The sequence below is a fragment of the Coffea eugenioides genome, chromosome 4 (assembly GCF_003713205.1).
Source record: "Coffea eugenioides isolate CCC68of chromosome 4, Ceug_1.0, whole genome shotgun sequence".
Lineage (NCBI taxonomy): Eukaryota > Viridiplantae > Streptophyta > Magnoliopsida > Gentianales > Rubiaceae > Coffea > Coffea eugenioides.
The window spans coordinates 40,807,885-40,832,143 of NC_040038.1; the positions used below are offsets into that span (position 1 = coordinate 40,807,885).

The 24,259-nt window shown below is 34.3% G+C and overlaps 1 protein-coding gene and 1 pseudogene across 1 annotated transcript in view; both read right to left on the bottom strand.

Annotated features, from left to right (window-relative positions):
* The window catches only part of LOC113768226 ((-)-germacrene D synthase-like), a 66,399-nt gene that overhangs the window by 23,100 nt on the left and 19,040 nt on the right, over positions 1 to 24,259 (bottom strand). The window lies entirely within an intron of this gene.
* On the bottom strand, positions 11,621 to 15,303 carry LOC113769359 (annotated as a pseudogene).

A 24,259-nucleotide genomic window follows, 5' to 3' on the forward strand; every position in this document is an offset into this window, starting at 1 on the left:
AAACATTCACAGCGGGAATTCCCCCAATCAGTCACCTAATATTTGCAATGTTATTGAAGGTTGTTTTTTGTTCAAATGCAACCAGCATAGAAAGGTAAAAAAAATTTTCCCATATGTAAATGTATGAACCAGCAAAAAAACTTCTATTCCTTAACTTCATTGTTTACACTTTCAACTTGCAAATTTTGGCCTCCAGCTTTCACTATATGCTGAAACTGCATAACAAAAGTAGCATAACTATCATTCAAGAAAATGAGAGTTGGACTGTTCAAGTTACAGACCAAAAATTTGGAGCTAGATGGACAAAATTCCAAAAAAATAATTTACTTAATAGTGAGAGCTATATACTACTGCGTCACATCGGAAACTAAAAATTTGATGTTATTCAGTTCATCGAACTTAAAATGCACACTTATCTTAGTTGGACAACTTCTCTTGCTAATATTCTCCAATTGCAGTATTCTGCAAATATTCATGGTTAGTAGAAATAGTATGCTTTTTCCTACCCAAGCTACCTAAAAATTTATTCTGGCTTTTTTACTCGCTGGTTCTCATCTCAGGTGATATCAAGCCTACATATATTCTATATCAACATATATGCTCTTCCATCAAACCAGATATAACTCATGATATTATGAATTCCATATCTTTTTACCAAGTTTACAATGAAAAGAACAGAGACAAATTTGTGAGTATCATTCTTCTCTATTTTTCGTTTGTATATTTTTATTAAGTATTTTTACTATTATCGTTTTCCTTCTATATTAGAAAATACCAAAGTTCATTAGCATTTTCCTAAATGAAACAACAACACCGGTAATCAGTCTCAGAGCTGGATATAGACTTTTTCAAGTAAAGATAAACGGCCGGGCGTTCACCGACAACTGACCTTCATTTGTTCTGCAACATGATTTGCAGCTCAACGAAAAGTTAGTCTTCATACCAGAGACTGTTAATTCATTTACCGTGCAGATTTACAGGACAGACGGAGCCGAAAAATTTTTCCCCTGGTATCATAACTACTATGTACATTCTTATCTTTGATGTGCAGTTTGTAAAATATATTCAGCTAAACGTCCAAATGTTATTTATAATCTCTTCTTGCAGTTTGATCTTTAACCTTATTTTGATTGATAATGTCAGTGCCATCTTCTCTCGCTTTTTGGCAGTTCATTAATTCAATATTCACTCCCCATAAAATTCTCGCCTGATCCCCGCTAAATAATTACAAATCTTGATTGCTTTCCAACCGTTGTACTTTATGGCTTACATAATTAAGTAAGCGAATTTCAATAAGCACTGAAAACACGAACTGTGCTGTCAACTTCAATTCCGCTTGGGAATGAAAAAAGGTAAGCTAGAAATGCAATTTAGGCTCATTTTCCAAACTAAACTTGAGCATATCTATCTCGGTTGAGCTCAATAACACTCTAAATTTAAAATGTGTTTTACCCTTAATTTTAGTTTTCTAAATAATGTATGTAAACTGAAGTGCATTGTGCAGAATGTTGCTTTTAGCCTAATCAATTGGACTATGCATAATTTTCGATTTCCTGAATTACATCTCAACTTTTCTTTGGGATTAACCAGTGTGATTTCACAGTTGCGTTCTTTAAGGGTGTATACCAATAATGCTGCCATAGAGACAATGCTTACTAAGAAATATGGAACACTGTCCACAGTTGCATTGAAAGAAAACAAGGAATTGAGAGAGGATCTCATGGAAAGAGATATAAACAAGACTATTACACTCCAAATAGTCTATCGAAAATTAAACATCCAGTCTGTACGTGCTGCTTTCCAAGAATCTGTTGGCAACAGATTAAAAAAATTTGGACGGCCCAATAATAAAAAACTTCTTCGGTAGCTTCCAAAATAAATTGTAAGACTTTAGACAGTCCACTTTGTCTCGTTCGCACCGCAAAATAAATACTCATTAAAGGCCTCCATCAACTCCCACTTACTGGAACATATATCGCCTTCCCTTCGCTTGACCATTTGCTATCACCATCCTCTCCAATCCTTCACCCGTCAAAAGCTTCCCAAGGGTGAAAACACAACAAATTTCCTCCTTCTGACGAACAACAGGTAACTTTCCATGAATCTTTAATATATTTTTCACTAATAGATGAATCCTCTACTTGCAAACTATCCAATCCTTTGATTGTTTCCACACTGTTTCTCCGTATTGTGCACAGTTTTTTGCTTCTTCAACATTTTGAATGTTCAGATTTAACCCTTCCAAAAAATTCACATTGCTACTTTCTACAATCATATATGAACCTCAGCTTATATCCTTTAATAGATCGTCCTTGTAAATATATAGCATGTTTACTCAAATATAACATATATCATTGCATGATCAGTTATACTTAAACCAATAGTATGCTTACTTACAGACCACCGCTTTACCGCTTTATTACTTTGTGCTAACACCTTAAATTCTTTTCAGTTACATGGACAATGATGTGTTTCTTTCATGGACACTAACGGTCCATATTCACCATAAAGACAAAGATTGTACAAATACTACTTACTTACTCCCACTGGCCATAAAACGCTCGCCGCTACAGCTTTACAGCGAGATCCCAAATACTATACCTATAAATATGATGATGCATTCATTGAACAACATTCAACCTTGATTGAAGATGTTGGACTTCTTGAGGTTAAGAATACTATTTCCATTCCTAAGTGGTTAGAACGTGTCCTGATGTTTGTTTTTCCATATCCACCAGATAATTATAAATTCAAGCCATTTAATACTTATTTTACAAAAATGTTATTTTCTGACAACTTGCTATTTCGATAACTGTTATTTTAGATGCTGCTCTTCCTAAGTTTATACCTGATATCTATGGTCCACAACCATGCTGTTTTACAATTTGTTTTACAAAAAATAAGCGACTGGTACTTCTCTGATGCATACTAATCACATTTTTCCTTGCACAATATTCTAACAACTATAGCTAGCAATACTGTTAATTGCACAGTGTGTTCCGCATGACCTTATTCCAGTGATACAGCAGTGCAGACAGCCATTCCTAACCGTCAAAGCAAGAGATGCACATTGGATTATCTCCTTGACAAATTTTCAATTTGGTAAAGGCTGGAACGACTTTGCAGCAGACCATGAACTTAACACAGGTGACATTGTTCTGTTTAAGCATTTAGGAAACATGGAGTTCAACGTAGCCATCTTTACCACAAATTGTCAACAACAAACGTTTCCCTGGACTACACACCTAACAAAATAAAAAACAGTCAGATCCCCTCTTAGGGATGCATTTTGATAAGGCTAACTGCGTTTATCAACAAGTTATCACCGGCTTATCAGATGACTTCACACAAGATTTAACTTTTTCGGCATTTTACCACCGTCTGGCTCTTACAGTTGTTCTTCAACCGGTATATTTTGTCTTTATATTATTGCTATCATAAATTATTGTCCAACGAGTCTAACCTATAGTATATTTTCGCAGAAACTGCCCTTTAAAATCAACAAGCCGGATCGGCACAAGAGCTCCACTTTAGTTATTCATCTATATCGACAAAAAATCCATGCTCACCTACAATGCAATAGCAACTGTGTTATGGAAGCCTGGATGGACTTTCTGCAACAAATTCATGCAAGACCAAATGAACTCTTATTCTTCCTCCCAACAGGAATGCTCAGCTATCAAGTCATTATCTGTGCTCAAAACGGAAGCGAAAAATACGCTGCCGAAAGCACAAGGACGGTGCTTCAATCATATGAATTTGAGACAACACTCCCACTTTAATCCATCCCCTTGCAGAAACTCTTTTATCCTTCTTTTGTATCCGCCTATATATGTTCTATATTTGTTTCTATCTAAAGAACTCTGCAGTCATTTACCTATAGTAGTACCCATCTTCCTAAGTTAAATCTATAAATTTTCTGCTTTACAAGACACGACCGACAGTAACTATGAAATAGCAAAGAGCTGACATTACTAGAAAGATAATTTTGTCTTGATATATAGTTTAGTTTACTCTTTGTACAGCAAAATAAAAAAACAATCGTAAAACAAAAAATTTTTTTACACTAACTATGAATTAGCTTAATTCCAAAACCAATATCAAGTAAATAATGAATTTTTACCAACAAAATTACCAGTCATCGCTGCTCTCCTTTGGTAAGCTTTCTGATAATGTGATGAAAACAGTTCCAAAACCCGGCTTGTGAGGACCCGAATTTTTCTCACTTATAATTCTATTTTTATGGTTTATTTATATATTTATTCACCCGTTTTCTCCGAATATTTTATTTCAACTTCTTTATACCTAATTGCATGGAACTATGACTTGCTTATAATTTTAAAGTGACTTGTTTCAAAATTTAATTTTTGAAAACTCGTTAAGTGAAAATAGTGAATACGCGATTGGAGTCAATAATCGATTCGAGAATACAATAAATTTGAAAAATTGGAGATTTGTACATTAGCCTTAAAATAGGTGTTTTTATGTTTAAGTGTCCAAGTGTTAGTTAGTTATACTATCGTTATAAGAATTTCTTGAAAATTTCATTTTATCGCGCACAAATCGGAAGTACGCCTTTTCACGCGCACAATTAATTGAGGGATTTAAAACCATTATTTTTAGACTATTGAGAGTGAATAATAATAGTATGAAAATAAGTGCATTAGAGGTATAGTGCACAAGTGAAAGAAACTCGAGAGGAATCGAGCACGAAACGCGCGCGGGGAGAGGGTTGACTTTTGAACGAATCGTAGCCACACATTAAAGCTACTCTTGGAAGCTTCATTTCAGACCAAAACCTCTCTCTCTCTTGCTCTCTTTTGGCCGGCCACCCTAAAAAAGAAGACAACTAAGTTCTTCAACTTTTCCTTAATCAAATCTTTACCATTTCATCTCAAATTTCACCTACACTTAGCCAACCACTTGGAGACCACCTCAAGCTAGGAAGAGAGCTTGCTTTCCACGGCTTTGTTGAGCTTCAAGAGGCCGAAAATTTCGGCTTTGTTCATCAAGAGAGGTAAACCACGATCAACTACAAGAATCTTAGTTTATGAAGACTATCTTGCACTTATAAGTTTATATAATCATGTGGGTAGCTTTATTTATGTTGAAAAGTTTGTGTGTGGGCTCTATGAACTCCCACTATGGTTTGATGGACTGATTTGTTGTGTTTTGATGTTATTAATGTTGGATTTGTGTTTAATCTAGTAGAAATAGGTTGTATTATTGAAGGAAAACTCAAAGGAAGTGATGAGGGAATTTTTCCATTTCTGCCCCTGTACATGCCGTGGCTCTTAGAGCAATTTTTTGTGATTCTAATGACTTTTTTATGATGTATACATGTTGTGTGAGTTGTGTAGAAAGTTTCATAAAAAAATTTCGGGATTTGGATGGGTAGATGTTGAGTTTTCGAAAGTCTAGTAAAACTGGAATTTTCCCGAAACTGCTTTGGCAGTGTTTTTCAAACGGCTATAACTTTTTGTTCCGATATCAAAATCAAGTGCCATTTATGGCACTGAAAACTAGACATTCCCAACTTTCCAACGGTATAAAATGCACATTCTGATTCCACCTGAGTAGTCCATACCAATCATTGAACATGACTGTCCTATTTCGCATCTGTACTGGAAGCTCTGTTTTGAGCTGCGACTTGATGCTCAATTATGAGTTAGTTGTGGACAGAATTTTAAAACAATTCCTTCTGAGAAATTATAACCTTTTAAATGTAATTTCCAATGCCACCAACCATGCTCAATTCCAATTTGAATTGAGTGAGTTATGGCCTGATTTTGAAAATGTGATAAAGTTGGAAATCTGGAAAAATCCCTTCCTTCATGCTGGCCGACAGGTTTAGCTTGATGTGGGAGGTTTTGTTTTGAAATTCTTGATGTCCATTGTTTGTCAAGTACTTATCAAATGTTTCTAGAACACTGGTTTCACAAATGAACCAAATTGGACTAATTTCATGATACAAAGTGTTTGAAAAGGAAAGAGACGCTTGAGTTGGCAGATTTGCTTTGAAAATTTCACAAACTTCAGTCATTTTGTTAACTGCCTTTCCAAGTGAGTTTTTGTATGAAATTTGGTAGAGATATAGTTCATATATAGAAGTTTTTGTGTACCAAAATTGGTGTTATTCTAAGACCATTTTGATACCCAAACGATGTCCCAAAGTTGCTCTTTAAATCTGGAAAATTTTTCCTTTGCTCTTGGCTGAATGGTCAAATCTGATTTGGGAAGTTATATTTCGAAAACCTTGATGTCAATTATCTCTAAATTGCTTATTGGATGTTTATGGAACCTTGGTTATAACATTTGAATTAATTGAGGTTGATGGTGTGAATCAAAGTTTTTTAAAAAAGGAAGGAAACGTGAGAAGGCAGATTAGCCTTGGAACATTTCTTGAACTTTAGTTGTTTTAATGACTGCCTTCCCGTGGGAGTTTTTGCATGAAACTTGGTAGAAATGTTGTTCACACATGGAAGACTTAGTGTATCAAGTTTGGTGTATTTCCAATGCCAAATTGATGGCCAAATGATACTTCAAAAATAGCCTTTCAAACTTGAAAAATGACAGAACAGTTTATAAATTGTGACCAAATTTGAGCTGCTATATTTTGACACTCAAAACTTTGATTTCAGTTCTGTTTGTTGTGTTTTAAACCTTGATTGGAGGTCTATTTGAGGGACAAATTTCGGAGGCCAGTTCACTTCTTGTGAATTTTTCCGAATTTTCAAAGTTTGCCAAAAAACATGACTAAAACTGTCTTGCCTGTTCAGATCAGCCTCTTTGAAGCTGAAAAATGATTGTTGTCTGATTTGAATCTTACAAAAGTGTCTTCTAAGAACTTTTAGTACTTTGAAACAAGATTCCAACGGTATAAGATTTTCCATTTTTCGACCTACTGAGTTCAAGATATGATTTTTCTAAGTTTGACGCACAAAACCAAAATTTGCCGATTTCTTAAAAAATGAAATTTTGGAAACTTAACTTCTTATCTTGATATTAATCTATCGTTTTGAACCCGATTTCGTGGAGGATATGAGTTTCCTCAGTAACTTTAAAATTCACACTTTTGAATCTTAACTTTCGATAAAATAAAACCCTTATGAAGACATTGACTTGAATTCTAAAGCAAGTATGCATTCTTTCTTGTTTGATAAGGAATTTGTGAAATTGCGAGGGTGATTATTGGTCACTTTTCTTCAGGCGATCAAGAAGGTCTCGAAGAGAATCCCGAAGTGGATCATTGACAACTTTCTTTACTTACTTATTTTGGTTGGTGAGTGTTTCATATAGGAATACGTGATTCGAATAGTTTTATGATATGTTTACTCCATGGTCATTATGTGTTTAATTGTTAAATGCTACCGATAATTGTTTCTATGGACTTTTCCACCATTTTGAGTCGAGTGTGTACCTTACCATACTCGTTCTCATTTAAGTAAAATATATTTGAATTATTCGACATGTAATACTTGAAATGCATATTTACGTGAAGTGTTTCAATGATTGATTATACTATGGCTGCATAAGTCGATGGGAGTGAATCTCCTCGACTCTTAAGTGGTACAAGTGGGAAACGGCCAATGGGCGACCCACTAAAATGATAAATCTTACCGTTAACTGAGATTGTTTACCGTTTACCGTTTACCATTCACCGTTTACCTGATTATTTACTTGATTACTTGCTTACTTGATTACTTGACTACTTGATTATGTGATTACCGTAAATTACGTGTTCACATGAACTTTTTCACAGTTTTACGGCGAGTGTGTACTTCATCTCACTCGACCTACAAAATTGATAAATTTTACCGTTTACTGATTTACTTGATTACTTGTGCATGTTGTAAGCTCTAAACTGAACTGGGCCTTGCCCTTAGTTACTGACCTACTCGAGCCAGGATTGGGCTCGTCGGGTAGGTTGGAACCCTGGAACACCGTTTCGGTATACTCCAGTACTACTACTGGAGGGATAATGTGATGGCCAGACAAACCGAGGGGATTCTGAAGTTATAAGGTGCAGTTGACCGAAATAGTTCCATTGGAATACCGTATCCTTCAATGTGTGTTTATTTTACATAATGATAACTGTTTCATACTAATGTGCCAACGTGCAACCCTGAGCTATACCTGTGATATGCTCAAATTACTTGTATAATGATAACTGTCTCATGTTAATGTGCCAATGTGCAACCTTAAATCATGCATTGGGTATGCTCAAATTATTTGATTTATTAGAACTACTAGAGTGTCTTGGAAACTCACTGGGTTGTGTAGTTCATTCCACGTTTTTATTTTCCTTAACAGGGTTCGAGACCAAAAGTGCTCGTGAATAGTGCTAGATTGTTATCTTTTGGAAAAAACTTTAAGTTGTATCACAGCAGATGACTGTAGTAAATATTCTTTTGGGTTGTATTAAACTTGAAAGCTGACTATTTGTAAGTATGAAGTGTTTTGGAGTACTTTAAATATATATATTGAAATTATTTGAAATATTTCTAGTTTTGAATTATGGATTGTACCGAATCCTGGCGAGAGTTGGGCAGGCGTCCCGCTGATACCCTTAGGTTCGCCCTTGGGAGAAGTGGGGGCGTCACACGGCCCGCTGTTCAGCTACCAGTCCTCAACAGGGAAGGCCTAAACATCTACATAAAGCCCCCTGCTGTACAATTTCAGGTTTCCCATGTATACGCTCACGGGATTCTCAAACACCAGTGGTCTATTGTTTATCCGTTCCCAATATAGACACATGTAAATACATGAACCACTTTGTAAAGCCTGACACCACACACTCTATCTTAGCTATCTCCTATACCACGCTGCATCTCTGTCAATCACTTTAGAACCCAATTCATAAATTTCTTCTCTTTCCAACTGTTTAAGGCTGATTTTCACAGACAACATCTCCTGCTCCAACTTCTCCCTACCACTACAGCGCCCTTGCTCTTAAGGTAATCTTCTTTCCCCTCTTTTTCCTTATTTTTCATTTTCCTATCCTCTTGCACTTTTTGATACCATATCTGTTGATTTCTTCCCTTCAAATTATTCTTCTTCTACTTTTGCTATCTCTTTTTTTACCTTACTCCATGTACTTACCGAAAGAATCTGTATGCTTATCAACTTATCTAATTTTTACTTTCTTTGTGATATTTTAATATATACATCTTAATGATAATTCTCTATTGAATTCACTAATCAAACTTCAAAAAAAAAAATTCCCTATACATCTTTTTCCCTTATATTTTCCCTACTAATTCTATACGCTGCTTGACTTTTCTATACACTAATTGCTTATAATCTAATCCTAATTATTCCTAACTTCAGATAATTCAAAATTTAGGAGCTGCTCAAGTTAATAACCTCATCTTACTGCAAGTTTTCCCCTCATGGAAAATACTATCGTTCCGCTCTTAACCATTGATCCAAATCAGCTAAATTGGATAACAATTGTCCAAGTTATTGAAAAAACACATGTCATGCGTTTCGGTGGACCTCAAACTCATTATCAGCAATATGCACTTGCTGATCCATAGGTTTCACGATTTTTCTTTTTCAAATTATTCTTTTCTTCTTCGTTTACATTTTAGCAATAGCTAACAATGCTAAAATACAGGAACTTAGAGTCAGTATGCATGTACCTGCAGACTATCTTCAACAATTTGCCAGCCTGCTTTTACCTTTTAAAACATACTACGTATCAAATGCAATTTTGCGTCCGTCCCTTATTGATATCCCCACCGGAGAATACCCATACTATTGGGTTGCCACAAAAAAAACACGCATTCAGCGAATACAGGAACTACAATGACCTTCTCTTCCACTTTCTTTCTAATTGCACCCCTTTGCCATGTTGGACGCAATTACTAATACAAATCATTTGATAAGTACACAGACCACTTCCCTTTTATTTAATTAATTTTTTGCCGAACAAGAAAAACCTTGTTTTATCGATTATTTTAAATTATTTCTTATATATAACTGCAATAGATATCATGGGAAAAGTACTGCATGTCCTATCTAAAAGAGAAACAAGTGTTCGAGGAAAACTGACCATCAGTGTAGATTATGTAATTGCTGATCAGAGGATACGATCCATTTTTTTTTTATTCACATTTTCATAATGCCTTTCAACCATACTATAGAATAACAATTACCATTCTCTTTTTTTTTATACTTGTACAGTCTCCGTCCATTACTTCTCACTCTCTCCAATCAAATTGAAGAGGAACATAGACCTATTATTGCTTCCCAACATGAAACCTTTCCAGTTCTTATTGTTATTAGGATCAAAGTCACAACGAAAAAGTGTAAGCAAACATATTTCTCTTTTTCGTAAATATTTTTATACATTTCATTTCACACAGCAATTTTTTTGCATAACACCAGATCTTGGCTTATCAACTCAGCCATCATCTATGATCCTCATAAATCCAGACGTTCAAGAGGCAATAGACCTACATGACTGGTACTAATTGCAATTTTCTATCATCTACTTTTACTATTGAAATCCCTAGCTAATTTTTCTATATATGAATCAGGTTTTGTGCTAATTCTACCTAATCAACACAACTGCTAACCAACACAAGTTATACTAATCCCAATGTCCTTTTTCCGTCTCCCAGTGATAATCAAATCATGGATATTGCTGCTATAAAACAAATTGTGAGACTCCAGACTCCTCTTTTATTCAATGCTATTGTGTCCACATTTAATTCAACAATAATTATATTTTACACCGTTCCTATGCCTGCTTAATAGGAAGTTGGCACAGCATGGATTAGAGGTTCTGCTAAGATAGACTATAGAGATAATAAAATGTACCGTATGACATATCCTAATTGTCAAGAGCCTCATTATTCTACACATACAATGCGAACATTCTGTTAGCATTGTGAACACGGTGTCCAACTATTGCCCAGGTTCTTTACAACCTCTTGCCTTATGCATAATTCCTCAAATTCATAATCAAACCAATTTTATCTTTCTATAACTATTATCACTTTTCCCTTTGCAGAGCATTTATTTCAATTTCACTTTCTGATCGAACTGGTTCGCCATATGCAACCGCCATGGATATTGAAGCTGAAAAATTACTTGGATATTCAACAGTTGAACTTTATCATGCAAACCAACAAGTAATTATTTATTCCCTTTATTTACACACAAAATTTTTACCCCTCCTTTTTCATTCTAACGATTAACATTATTCTTTCTTCTTTGACTGTCAAGCAGAATATTAACATTGTCAGCCTCATTGCACCACAATTACATGGAAGAACAATTATTTGCTACATTCAACCTTTTCTTCAACAATCAGGCCGTCGGGAGCAACTACGTTCAACATTATAACTTCATACTTTTTGGATGATCTTCTAGGTGTTCATCAACTCAACTTCCACAACCTAAACATTCAAGATGAAAACTAAACTTGTTTGATTTTCATATTTACAACGTCTGTATAATTACAACCTCTTTCCAGTACTACTAATTTTCGCTAATATTCTTGTATAATATAGCTCCACTTTATAGCACTAATTTTCATTCTCGCCAACAATACTAACTAAACATTAACTGGACATATATACCACCGCGCTGATACCACCTAGTATACTACTTATTGTAAGGGAATGGGCTCAATGAATAGAGAATTAATGTAACCACACATGGTTTCTCCCACGTGTGTGTATTCGTCTTTATGCTTATAGAAAACATCAATCACACGTGCCAAGTTGATAACTCGAAAGAGAATAGGTTTGCTAGGTACAAATTCGGCTGCTGCAGAACTACTAGTTTTAATTAGTTGTTGGTTCAAGATCTTCCATGCATTCTCAATTTGTTCATAAAGTTCGTTGCATGCTTGTTGCTCCGTTATGCCTTGCTGCGTCATATAGCATTCCACCGCTGAAGCAATGTGTTCCCTTTTCTGTTCAAACTGCAAATATCACAAATTACATTTTCACGTTTGACATCGCAGAACAAAAAAATTAGTGGTTTTCTTGCAACCCTAGTAAGAAAGATTTTTACTTTTTATTTTTAGTTGATTGAGGAATCTCATGGCTACCTACTGAGTTGAGCCACAGCTGCTACTGTGTTATTATGGGTCAAAATCTGCTAAATTCAAGCTCAACTAAGGGGGAACTGGCCCCAAAATTGGATGGAGGTGAAAATGAGACTGGCTGCTCTAGGATCAGACTTTGATTGTCTCCATGTATCTATAGGCCTGTAACATATTCTTCTATATCCTTCCTTACCAATTGAAGACTATGGAGTCCATCTTAGCCATATATCTATAGGTGCTTTTGAACTGAGTTTGGTTTGATCCCAACCTTTACAAGATATATACAAATGTACCTTTTTATTATTTCAACGGTGTAAGCAAAATTCTATAGACAATGCTTAAAAAAAAAAAGAAAAATCTACAAACAATGAATTTGTACAAGTAATTTGAAAAATGAGAAATCTTTTACATGAATATAAAGTTGTTATTACAAAAATTCGGATGGATCATTTGAACAATTCTTTTTCTTTTAGAGTAAAATAGCTCAGAAATTGTAAACAATTAAATATCATTAATGCATAAACTATTATATCTTATGGATATTAATTAGATTGGATATTACCTTGTACCCAACAATGTCATCCCTTAGTCTGGCAATAATTGATGCAGCTTTCACGATCTCAGGAATATTGAGTGCCCAATCAAAAGCCTCCTTCTTGACAATATCCCCCATGTCTAGGAAAGATATTATTGTAAGTGTAGGGTATCCTGAGCTTGGTACTCCATTTTTCATATACTCCTCTAGTGTCGGTATGTAACCTTGGTGCAGCCACTTAGCCTCAACAAAGTAGGCACGAACCAGCATCTTCATCTGCAAATTAGTAAGAACCAACTAAATCAGCTATTTCAATTACAAGAAAGACAAACTATTGCATGATTGTTGAATTTGGACAATATATTCTATTTCTATTTTTTGTGCTAATCTCTTGCCTAATCTCTCTCTCTCTCTATATATATATATATATATATATATATATATATATAGCTATGTGTAATTCATATGGAACGCTATTATTAATTGAGTAAATCTTATATATATTGACCGTGTATACACTATCACGCTTGGATATATCATAGTTGGATATACGACACATATACAAACTTTGAGTTTCAAATTCAAATTTAAATTATATATCATGCATCTAATAGTAAAGTATATACACTGTCAGTATATAGAAGATTAATTCTTATTAATTTATATCTCACTCTCTGGTTTCTGGTCACATGTAATTTCATGTGCAACATTATTGCACCCATGGTAAATTTAAGGTGCACTGGTATTAATTCATTGAGAAAATAGAAAGTGAATGAGCATTGACAGAGGAAGCCATGTATAAAACAATTATTGTCCAGTGACAAAAGGAGTTTGATATGTAGCAATAATTTGTGGAGGTTCATACTGCTTCCTTCGCATAATATGATCGATATGATCTTCCTTTTTTGGCCATCTCTTGCTCAATTTCTGCAAACACATCTAAGAGTGTTTGGTAACAAATCTTCATGTAATCTAGGAGTTGTTTTATGCAGCCAACATCCCATCTACAGAAGTTGTTAGACATCAATTAAAACAAATTCCACTGGAAAAATATTATATCTAAGTCAAGTTTAATGTTTTTAACAAATCAAACCTTTTGATTGCTTCTGTGAAGATTTCAAGTTCTTTGTAAGTCCCGTAAGCATCATAGACATCATCAATTACGGTTGCCATTGCTATTACTTTTGATAGAATCTTTCTAGCAAGACCATTTGAGGCTCAAAATACACTCCCACGATCCAGAAAAAGCCCTCAACAATTCGATCTCTAGCAAATGGAAGCTTTCTAGCAAAGTCCACTTCTTTCCACCACCTGAATTACGCTTGCTTGAATTAATTGATTACAGATTTACATAATCTGCAGAACAAAATGAGTCTCACTACTCATTTATTTTTTTGAGAAACAATTATTTTGAAGAGACTTACAAGGATAATTCATGTAGCTCCTCCTTGTGCAGAGATTGTAGCATGTTGAAATCCAACTTAGCCAGCTTTAGTAAAATTATATTAGGTGAATGATCTTTTCCATATATGGATATGTAATTTCTGGTGTCCAATCCCCTCCAATTAGTGCATGACTTACTAGCTCGTCAAGTGGACTGTTTAACTTGTTCGATATTGACTGAAGATGATTACTACTAAAAGCCAAAGCATGATCTAAAATGTCGTCACCATGCAATCTGAGATGAGTTGCTTCATAAAGTGCAAGAATGCCCGGCACATCATTAACCAAACCTTCTCCAAATTTACCTTCATCATCCACGAATTTCTTGAATATGTCTGCATAGTAGAAAAATGTTTCTCTTAATTTCTTGCGTTTTGTGATAAAAGACGAGGAAAGAAAGTTAACATTTGAGTATCTTGTGATTTAAGGTTTAAATCTTTTAGCTTTTAACCCCTTACCTGATGAAACTCTGAATCCTTCTTGTCGTAGAATACGAAAATAGAGAGCAGCAGTATAAATGTGGTCAATGTTCTCCCAGTTCTGATGTTTCTCATGCATTTTGCGTAAAGCATGATTGATCTCCTCATGAAAATGATAATCTACACCTAGTCGTTGAATCGCATCAATCAATTGCAGCTGTTGTGAAGGATTACTGGCAGTTGCACGAATTTCTGTTCTGACATCTTCCTTCAGCTGCTCAAGCTGCCATTTCTTAGAAGCCCATGTTGCCTGCAGAAAACAAAAATGTATAATTGATGAAGTTAAGGTTTCTTTAAATCATGTACGTAGTTGCTTATCTGCAGAATAAAATTATAATAATGATGAGGACAAAAAATCAGCTTAAAACATGCAAAAAAATTTCTTAGAAGCATAGTATATTTGATAAGTCTCCAAGTTTGCTTTCCTTGACTAGGCTTTTTGTGTTTTAGCTCTGGCTAAACTATAGTAGTACCTTGTCGGAATCAGGGGAGTAGACGAGGAATTGATTTCCCCAGATATTGGGATGAAAATTTGCCAAAGGACGATGAGGGAAATCATTTTGGATTGAAATGGAATAATCTAATTCATGACCTTCAACTTCCATTTTTAAACTTTTTTCGATTCAGTCAAAGACTATATTAGCTCGGATTATACAACTGGTGACTATTCGAATTGCTTGGTTGCTTAGTTTTTTTTTTTTTTTTAAGAGAATACTTTCAAAGGCAGGTTGCTTAGTGTGATGGTGTCTCAAATTGCATATTTATAGGCAGACCAGACTCTCAAATCAGAAGTATTTGTGCTCCCGTTTTTCTTAGTGTGATGGGTAGTTTGAGGGGTAGAAGAATAACTCAGTACTCCTGTGCTGCCCTGTCTACGCTAAAATAAGGCAGCCATGCATAGCCACAAAAGAATTCTAGGAATCTTGCATTGTACGTTTTCCACGTGACGTTCACAAATTGATGACATAAGATGATTACGTGTTGAAAAATGGTGCAGCCAAGCTTTGTCGACTACGTGGGCATTTTTTCTTCATGCAGCTAGAAATATCAATGAATCGAGTCTTATTTAAATCTAATCCAGACCTAATATACTTAGATAGAATTTGAATTTAATTTCTCAAATTCAAATTCTATCCAGATTTAGACCCTGTAAAAGAGTTATGATAGGATCTAATTTTTTATAATTCATATCCGAATCCAAACCCTATTCAGTCCCAACCAAATCTATGTGTGTGTATATATATATATATATATTAGTAAATTTATAAAATATTCTAATATTCTATAATTATTGGATCGAATACAGTAAGATTTCATTATTTTTTTTAATCTCATTCTAGTTGTCATTGCAATTAGTACAATTTTTTTAGAAAAAAAAAAGAAAAAGTAAAGGCCAATAAATGAAGGATTTGACGTAAATACAGTTGAAGTTTTAAAAATAAATAGAAGTAGTCAATAGTAGTTATTTTCTTGAGTTTATAATATTGCATTCAACTTCTTGAATATTAATTTTCTTATTTAAAAATAAAAATTGGATGGTGTTTATATTTTTTTTGAAGTTTATATATTTTTAATATATTTTTATTTTAGTGTGTTTACAAAAATACAATGGATACCTATTAGATACCCAAATCTAGGAGGGTCTGTGTTTGGACTTATTTTCACGTAGTGCAATGTTGCACTGCTAATGTATCAGTGGACTTAGTCCAACTTGTATATACTTTGATAACTATGAATAAAAATTCCTATCGTTTTGTCAAAAAAAAAGAAGATAATTACGTGTTGAAAAATGGTGCTACCAAACTTTGTCGGCTAAGTGGCCATTTTTTCTTCACCCATTTACTGTCTTATTGGTTATTTGTAGCAAGGCATGTTAATCGATCAGATCTTATTCAGATCCAACCTAGACCCAATGTAAGGGTAAAATTTGGATTTAATTTCTCAAAGCTAGATATTACCTAGACATAGATCCTGTAAAAGAGTTATAAGTTTGAGTAGGGTCTAATTTTCTATGATACATATTCAAATTCAAATCTATACCAAACCCACCCAGATATATATATATATATATATTAATAAATTTATAAAATATTCTAATATTCTATGGTTATTGGATCGAATACAGTAAGATTTCATGATTATATTCTTTTTTCAACCTCATCCTAGTTGTCATTGTAATTAATACAATTGTTTTCAAAAAACAAGAAGAAAATGTGAAGGCAAATAAATGAAAGATTTGACATAGATACAGTTGAAGTTTTAAAAATAAATACAAACAATCGATAGTAGTTATTTTCTTGAGTTCATAATATTGCATTCAATTTCTTGAATATTAATTTTATTATTTAAAAATAAAAATTGGATGGTGTTTGTATAACTTTTTTGAAATCTATATATTTTTAATATATTTTTATTTTAATGCGTTTACAAAAATACAATGGATACCCATTCGATACCCAGATTCAGGAGGGTCTGGGTTTGGACTTATTTTTTCAGGCTTGTAAGGATTTGGGTCTAGATTTGAGTTTGGGTCTAACTAAATTTAATGGGTTTGATTCTAAATCAAAGAGATCCAATTCAGATGATTTTGAATCAAAGAGATCCGATTCAAATCCTACCCATTGACATAGCTACTTGTAGCTCTACTATTGTTTTGAAGGCTTTAGCAGTCAAAAAATTCAGCAACAACTCCTGTACAAATGGTGCTTTCATGTGACAGAATTTTTCTAATAAATAGGGAGCTTTTCTAAGGATTTTAACAGCCTGACGGGTATTTTACATACGTGCAAGCTAAAAAATATCGAATTACACCCGTTCACTGCAAGTATACAGATCAACTAGTAGTTTAGGGTATATATCGGGTCGATCCCACAAGGAAGAGTGAACAATTACCGGTATTACTAAAGCTTCTCTATTATTTAGACTATCAATAAATTATAACAAATTTAACCTACTGAAATTATACAAAATGACAAATGAAAGCTACTTAGGTTGTGGTATCCCTAACTACTCATGCAAGTGCTATATTTGGATCATTAATTACTACATCTAGGCTAGTTATGGTGTAATTTCCTTAAACATGTGAAACCTACTTTCGTAGTGAATCAACTATACTCATAACTAATCCATACCTATTTTCATGGTTATGAAATTAGCTACAAGTTCATTTCTTCAATGAAATTACATGAAATGAATCACTAAAAACCACATAAGTGCACCTCTACTTTCGTGAGTGTACTACCTATGTTTAGCACTTCTTGAACTAGTGTTAAATCTCAATTTCCATTGCAGAAACAACACCTTAGATAATCACAATTAATGGTACCAGATTAATCATGATTTAAAGAGCCAAAGTGCTAAATAACTTGCTCAAATCGTAGCAATCAAATAACCAAACAATTAACACTAACAATCATAGAAAGTTCAACCAAACCCAAGGTATAAACTTTAAAGACACATATTAAACACAAAATCCAGAACTTGTACATTAACTAAACTTGGAATCAAATACAAAAGGTAAAGAATTGGAAGGAATACAACCCTTGTCACATGAGCTTTCTTCCTTGCCTTCTTCATCCTTCATCTTCATCCTAATCTAGATAATAAACAAGAATGGAAAAGCTACACTACTCTATACTAAGCTAAACTAACACTAGGGAGATGAAAGAACTACATTTCTGCAGCTTCAAGCTTTCTCCCGTAGCTTTCTCTATTTTTCTGCTATGGACTCCAATCTCTCCTCCCTATGTTTTTGCAATGCATTTGGCTATTTAATGATGAAAGGTGGTCAAGAAATGAGGATTACATCTCCCTTTTACAGCTGGGAATGTTTCTCACATGTATAGCATCCCATGTGAGTTGGTGGAAGTGAAATTGAGTTTTACGCGTACAGAGCAGCCTTTTCTGACTCTGGTCTGCTACAGTGATCCGAGCTGCTACAGTACCTCGGATCCGTATGGATCCGAGCTCGGATCCACTAACCCAGAAACAACCGAAGGTTCGGATGAATAGTGGATCCGAGTGTGGATCACTTGCTCTGTTTTTGGCCCAACTTCAACCAATCTTTTCTTGATGTTAGAGGCTGAACCAGCTCATGTCTAAAACACGAAAGTTGTAGCCTTTTGAGTTATCTTTCTAATGCATCAAGAATCACCTCATTTGGATCTGTGTAGGCTGAGATATGACTGAAATACCCTTGCCTGCTCATTGCCCTGTTCCAGTTTCGACCAGTAGAAATTTGCTATTGTAATTCGGCATTTTGACCTGGAAAACCTTCAAACTGGATTTAGATGTCTTCACCAAAGTTGTAGATCTATCGCTTATCTTCAAATTGGTTCAAGAATCATCTTAATCCGATCATTGTAGCTCAAGTTATAGCCGAAATACGAAAATGTGTCAAAACTGTCAAAATACACAAAATCCAAGTAAAAAGTGATAAAAACCTCATTTAATCACTTAAAAGCATTTTTCACCAATTATAGCCAAAATGATTCATATTCTACCAATAATATAACTAAAGTGACTAAAAATAATATAAAATATCATACAATTATTACGTAAATTAGTCACTTATCAAACTCCCCCACACTTGAACCATTGCTTGTCCTCAAGCAATAAAAATACAAACCAACAATGATCCAAAATTTGAAAATAAACATATGTAGCATTTCAACTTCATTTCCTCAAAACAAAGTAAATAACCATTATGCAATTATTCAATTAAGTTCAAGTACTCATAATATCGAGTAAAGGAGAGCCAATTATACCACCATTATAACAAATTCAAGTCAATTTCTCATCCTTAACCAATTTCATACGCAAGTAACTCATATGGCCAATAATATGCTTTCTAAACCCATGATCATCTTCTTATTTATCTTTAAAGAGGGATTTATTTATATAATATAGCTAAATATTACTTAAGTTGTGAAAGTATCTTTTTACGCGAGGATCGACATTTTTAGATGAAGATCACCGGTTACTCAACACTTCACATACTCAAGTTGCTTTGCATACTCTTAATTCAAGTACCGTTTTACTCGAAAGTCGACATTTGTAGATGAAGACTCCCGGTTACTAAGTACAAGAATCATTGGAGTAGAACAAATCTTATTCTATTTTTGTCTTTTTCTTTTGTTTCTTCATTTTTTTTTTCATTTTTTTTAAAGTAAAGATAATAACATTCCCTCGAAAGCATAATCATGAGAAGAGTATTGCAATTATTGACCATATTTATCACTTAACTTATAAAATCCAATAAAGAGAAGAAATTTCATCAAATATGCAAAAAAAAATATATAGGCATAATTTTCTCCACTTTAAAAGATATACTTTCCTACAAATGCAAAAATTATAATCACATAATAGTCATTTCCAAGTTAAATGAGAAAAGAAGTGCTTAAACAACATATATTTATCTCAAATGTAGAAGGAATTTGAACTACTAATGGTATGGAACTTGTTACCCCTTGAATAAAATCGAAAAAATTTAAAAATTGTTGAGGCAAGTTTGCAATTTTGGACAAGATTTTGGAAAAATTTTGAATTTTAACACAAGTCCAATATTTGCAACTAATAAGTCAATCACATACAATATATATAATCTCAATTCTCCCCCCACACTTAACATACACATTGTCCTCAATGTGTAAAAAGGAAAATCAAGATAAAGAAAGTAATACTCCCCTATGATGTGATTGAATATGAAGCTTCAAGGTACGTTGTTCGCTTGTCTTCATTGCTTCATGAGTTCCATTTGGTAACCATTAGTGATATAAACCTAAAAATGGAAAATGAGAATCAAAAGTGAAAACAAAGGCTCAAGACATCAAAACGGCGATCCGTAACTTCAAGCCCTTGTTTTGGTGATGTACCTATAAAAAATACACAATAAGCAACTCAAGGTACAAGAAAATATATGAGGAAAAGAAGAAAAAGAGAATCAAGGAAGCTGCATTTTTTAAAAAAAAATGCTCAGAAAACGTGAGTAGAAACGCGCCTTTAACTCGCGTTTTTTTAAGGCGCGTTTCTTCCCAAAAGTTGCAGTACTGAAAACGCGGTTCTGTGAGAAAACGCGACTTCAAGTCGCGTTTTCAATGGCGCGTTTTCATCTTTGATCCAGGCAACAAAACGCGACTTCCATCAAAACGCGACTTAAAGTCGCGTTTTGAAGGCGCGTTTTCTGTTCTGCAGGTGCAGAATCGAAAACGCGATTCTGTGAACACGCGACTCAGAGGCGCGTTTTCTTGAGAAACGCGTTTTCTGCTGCGAATTTTAGCAGAAAATCATCTTTTGAAAATTTACAAATAATACCCCAATCACTCAAAATGCATCATAAATCATTTGTTTGTAAAATTTATCAATGTGCACACATGTAAAACATTAAAAACATGCATTTTAGCCCCTTTTAACGGATCAAAAACAACAATTACTCAAATCGAGGGGTTGAGTTCCTTGATCAAATTTCGCCTTTTTCACCTCATTTGGTCACTTTTGCTTCCATTTCCAATACCTACAAATGAAAAATAACAAAATAACTTAAACACATACTTCAAACATAAAATCACCCCAAAATAACATAAACTTAAACAAACATTGGGTTGCCTCCCAATAAGCGCTTTTATTTATAGTCGTTGGCTCGACTATTGAACCTCATTTTTCAAGGAGGCTTGGTTAAAGAATAATCCACCATTTTAGGCCGTGGTGGATCATTAAATGGTGACTTTATAGTAAAAGTCACATGTTCTAATGATGTGAGAAATGAAAGTGACTTACCCATCCCAAGTGTTTCATAGATATTACCTTGAATATGCACCACTTGAGAACTTACCAAAGGAAATGTCATGAGAGTATCTTGGGCAGGAATACCTTTAGAACCTATACTTTCAATGCACTCCTCAAGAGGGGTGAAAAATGAGTCATTAAAACTCACCTCTTGAGGCTCAAAATTAGTTTCAAAGGTATTATCATGTGAAATGGATATTTGCTCATTGAAATATAATTGAGATTCATCATTTTCATCCAAATGCAATCCATTTTCACATACAACATTTCCACCATTCATGCTAGGATCATTTTGCACATTATTAGAAAAAATAACTTCACACAATACATTCAATTGCTCATGTATATCACCAAAGTGAGAAGCTAATTCATCTAACCTTTCCTCAATCCTATCAAAACGGTCAGAAGTTGCATTTGCTAGCTTTTCTATTGCTGGTTCAAATTGATTAGAATAATTTTTTGCAGCTAGCTCCCAAAATGCATTAGAATCATTAGCTAATGGTTCATTCTCTAATTCCCAAGGCAGAGGTGCATTAGCTAACTTCTCTATTGCCAACTCCCAAGATGGTTTTGATTCATATAGGACACTTTCAGATTGGTAATCATAAAAATAAGGAGACTCACTATAAGTACATTGATTATCCCAACCATAAGTAGGAGAATTGCTCCAATTAGCACTATATTGATCAAAACAAGGATTGTAATGCTCTAATTCATCATAATAATCCACATTTTGTGCTTGCATACATGTGTTAGTAGCATGATAACCTCCACACAAGTCACAAATCACATGATAAGAATTAAAAACATTAACATTCCTTCTCTGCTCAATTTCATGCATCATGGTGTCCATTTGAACTTGTAACTTAATTACATCAAATTTTGCCTTTAAGCACCTTAAACCATCTTCAAAAGACATACATTCAGTAAATTCTTGGTTACCTCTGTTGAAGGAGCTTTGCACTTGGTAACCATCCGTTGCCAATCTTCCACTTCTCAAGCATTGTCCTCCAAATTGACCTACCCTCCTCATTACCTAAAATTGCTTTTAAACAACTTAAGAGCAAAATTAGTAAAAAGAATAGGTGATAAAACACATACACATATAAAATACTAAAATAACAGAAAATAACATTCACATTATAACTAATATTATGTCTAAACTAATAAAGTTGCTCTTCACACCGATATTGCCAAATCTTCCCCGGCAACGGCGCCAAAAACTTGACGGGTATTTTACATACGTGCAAGCTAAAAAATACCGAATTACACCCGTTCACTGCAAGTATACAGATCAACTAGTAGTTTAGGGTATATATCGGGTCGATCCCACAAGGAAGAGTGAACAATTACCGGTATTACTAAAGCTTCTCTATTATTTAGACTATCAATAAATTATAACAAATTTAACCTACTGAAATTATACAAAATGACAAATGAAAGCTCCTTAGGTTGTGGTATCCCTAACTACTCATGCAAGTGCTATATTTGGATCATTAATTACTACATCTAGGCTAGTTATGGTGTAATTTCCTTAAACATGTGAAACCTACTTTCGTAGTGAATCAACTATACTCATAACTAATCCATACCTATTTTCATGGTTATGAAATTAGCTACAAGTTCATTTCTTCAATGAAATTACATGAAATGAATCACTAAAAACCACATAAGTGCACCTCTACTTTCGTGAGTGTACTACCTATGTTTAGCACTTCTTGAACTAGTGTTAAATCTCAATTTCCATTGCAGAAACAACACCTTAGATAATCACAATTAATGGTACCAGATTAATCATGATTTAAAGAGCCAAAGTGCTAAATAACTTGCTCAAATCGTAGCAATCAAATAACCAAATAATTAACACTCACAATCATAGAAAGTTCAACCAAACCCAAGGTATAAACTTTAAAGACACATATTAAACACAAAATCCAGAACTTGTATATTAACTAAACTTGGAATCAAATACAAAAGATAAAGAATTGGAAGGAATACAACCCTTGTCACATGAGCTTTCTTCCTTGCCTTCTTCATCCTTCATCTTCATCCTAATCTAGATAATAAACAAGAATGAAAAGCTACACTACTCTATACTAAGCTAAACTAACACTAGGGAGATGAAAGAGCTACATTTCTGCAGCTTCAAGCTTTCTCCCGTAGCTCTCTCTATTTTTCTGCTATGGACTCCAATCTCTCCTCCCTATGTTTTTGCAATGCATTTGGCTATTTAATGATGAAAGGTGGTCAAGAAATGAGGATTACATCTCCCTTTTACAGCTGGGAATGTTTCTCACATGTATAGCATCCCATGTGAGTTGGTGGAAGTGAAATTGAGTTTTACGCGTACAGAGCAGCCTTTTCTGACTCTGGTCTGCTACAGTGATCCGAGCTGCTACAGTACCTCGGATCCGTATGGATCCGAGCTCGGATCCACTAACCCAGAAACAACCGAAGGTTCGGATGAATAGTGGATCCGAGTGTGGATCACTTGCTCTGTTTTTGGCCCAACTTCAACCAATCGTTTCTTGATGTTAGAGGCTGAACCAGCTCATGTCTAAAACACGAAAGTTGTAGCCTTTTGAGTTATCTTTCTAATGCATCAAGAATCACCTCATTTGGATCTGTGTAGGCTGAGATATGACTGAAATACCCTTGCCTGCTCATTGCCCTGTTCCAGTTTCGACCAGTAGAAATTTGCTATTGTAATTCGGCATTTTGACCTGGAAAACCTTCAAACTGGATTTAGATGTCTTCACCAAAGTTGTAGATCTATCGCTTATCTTCAAATTGGTTCAAGAATCATCTTAATCCGATCATTGTAGCTCAAGTTATAGCCGAAATACGAAAATGTGTCAAAACTGTCAAAATACACAAAATCCAAGTAAAAAGTGATAAAAACCTCATTTAATCACTTAAAAGCATTTTTCACCAATTATAGCCAAAATGATTCAT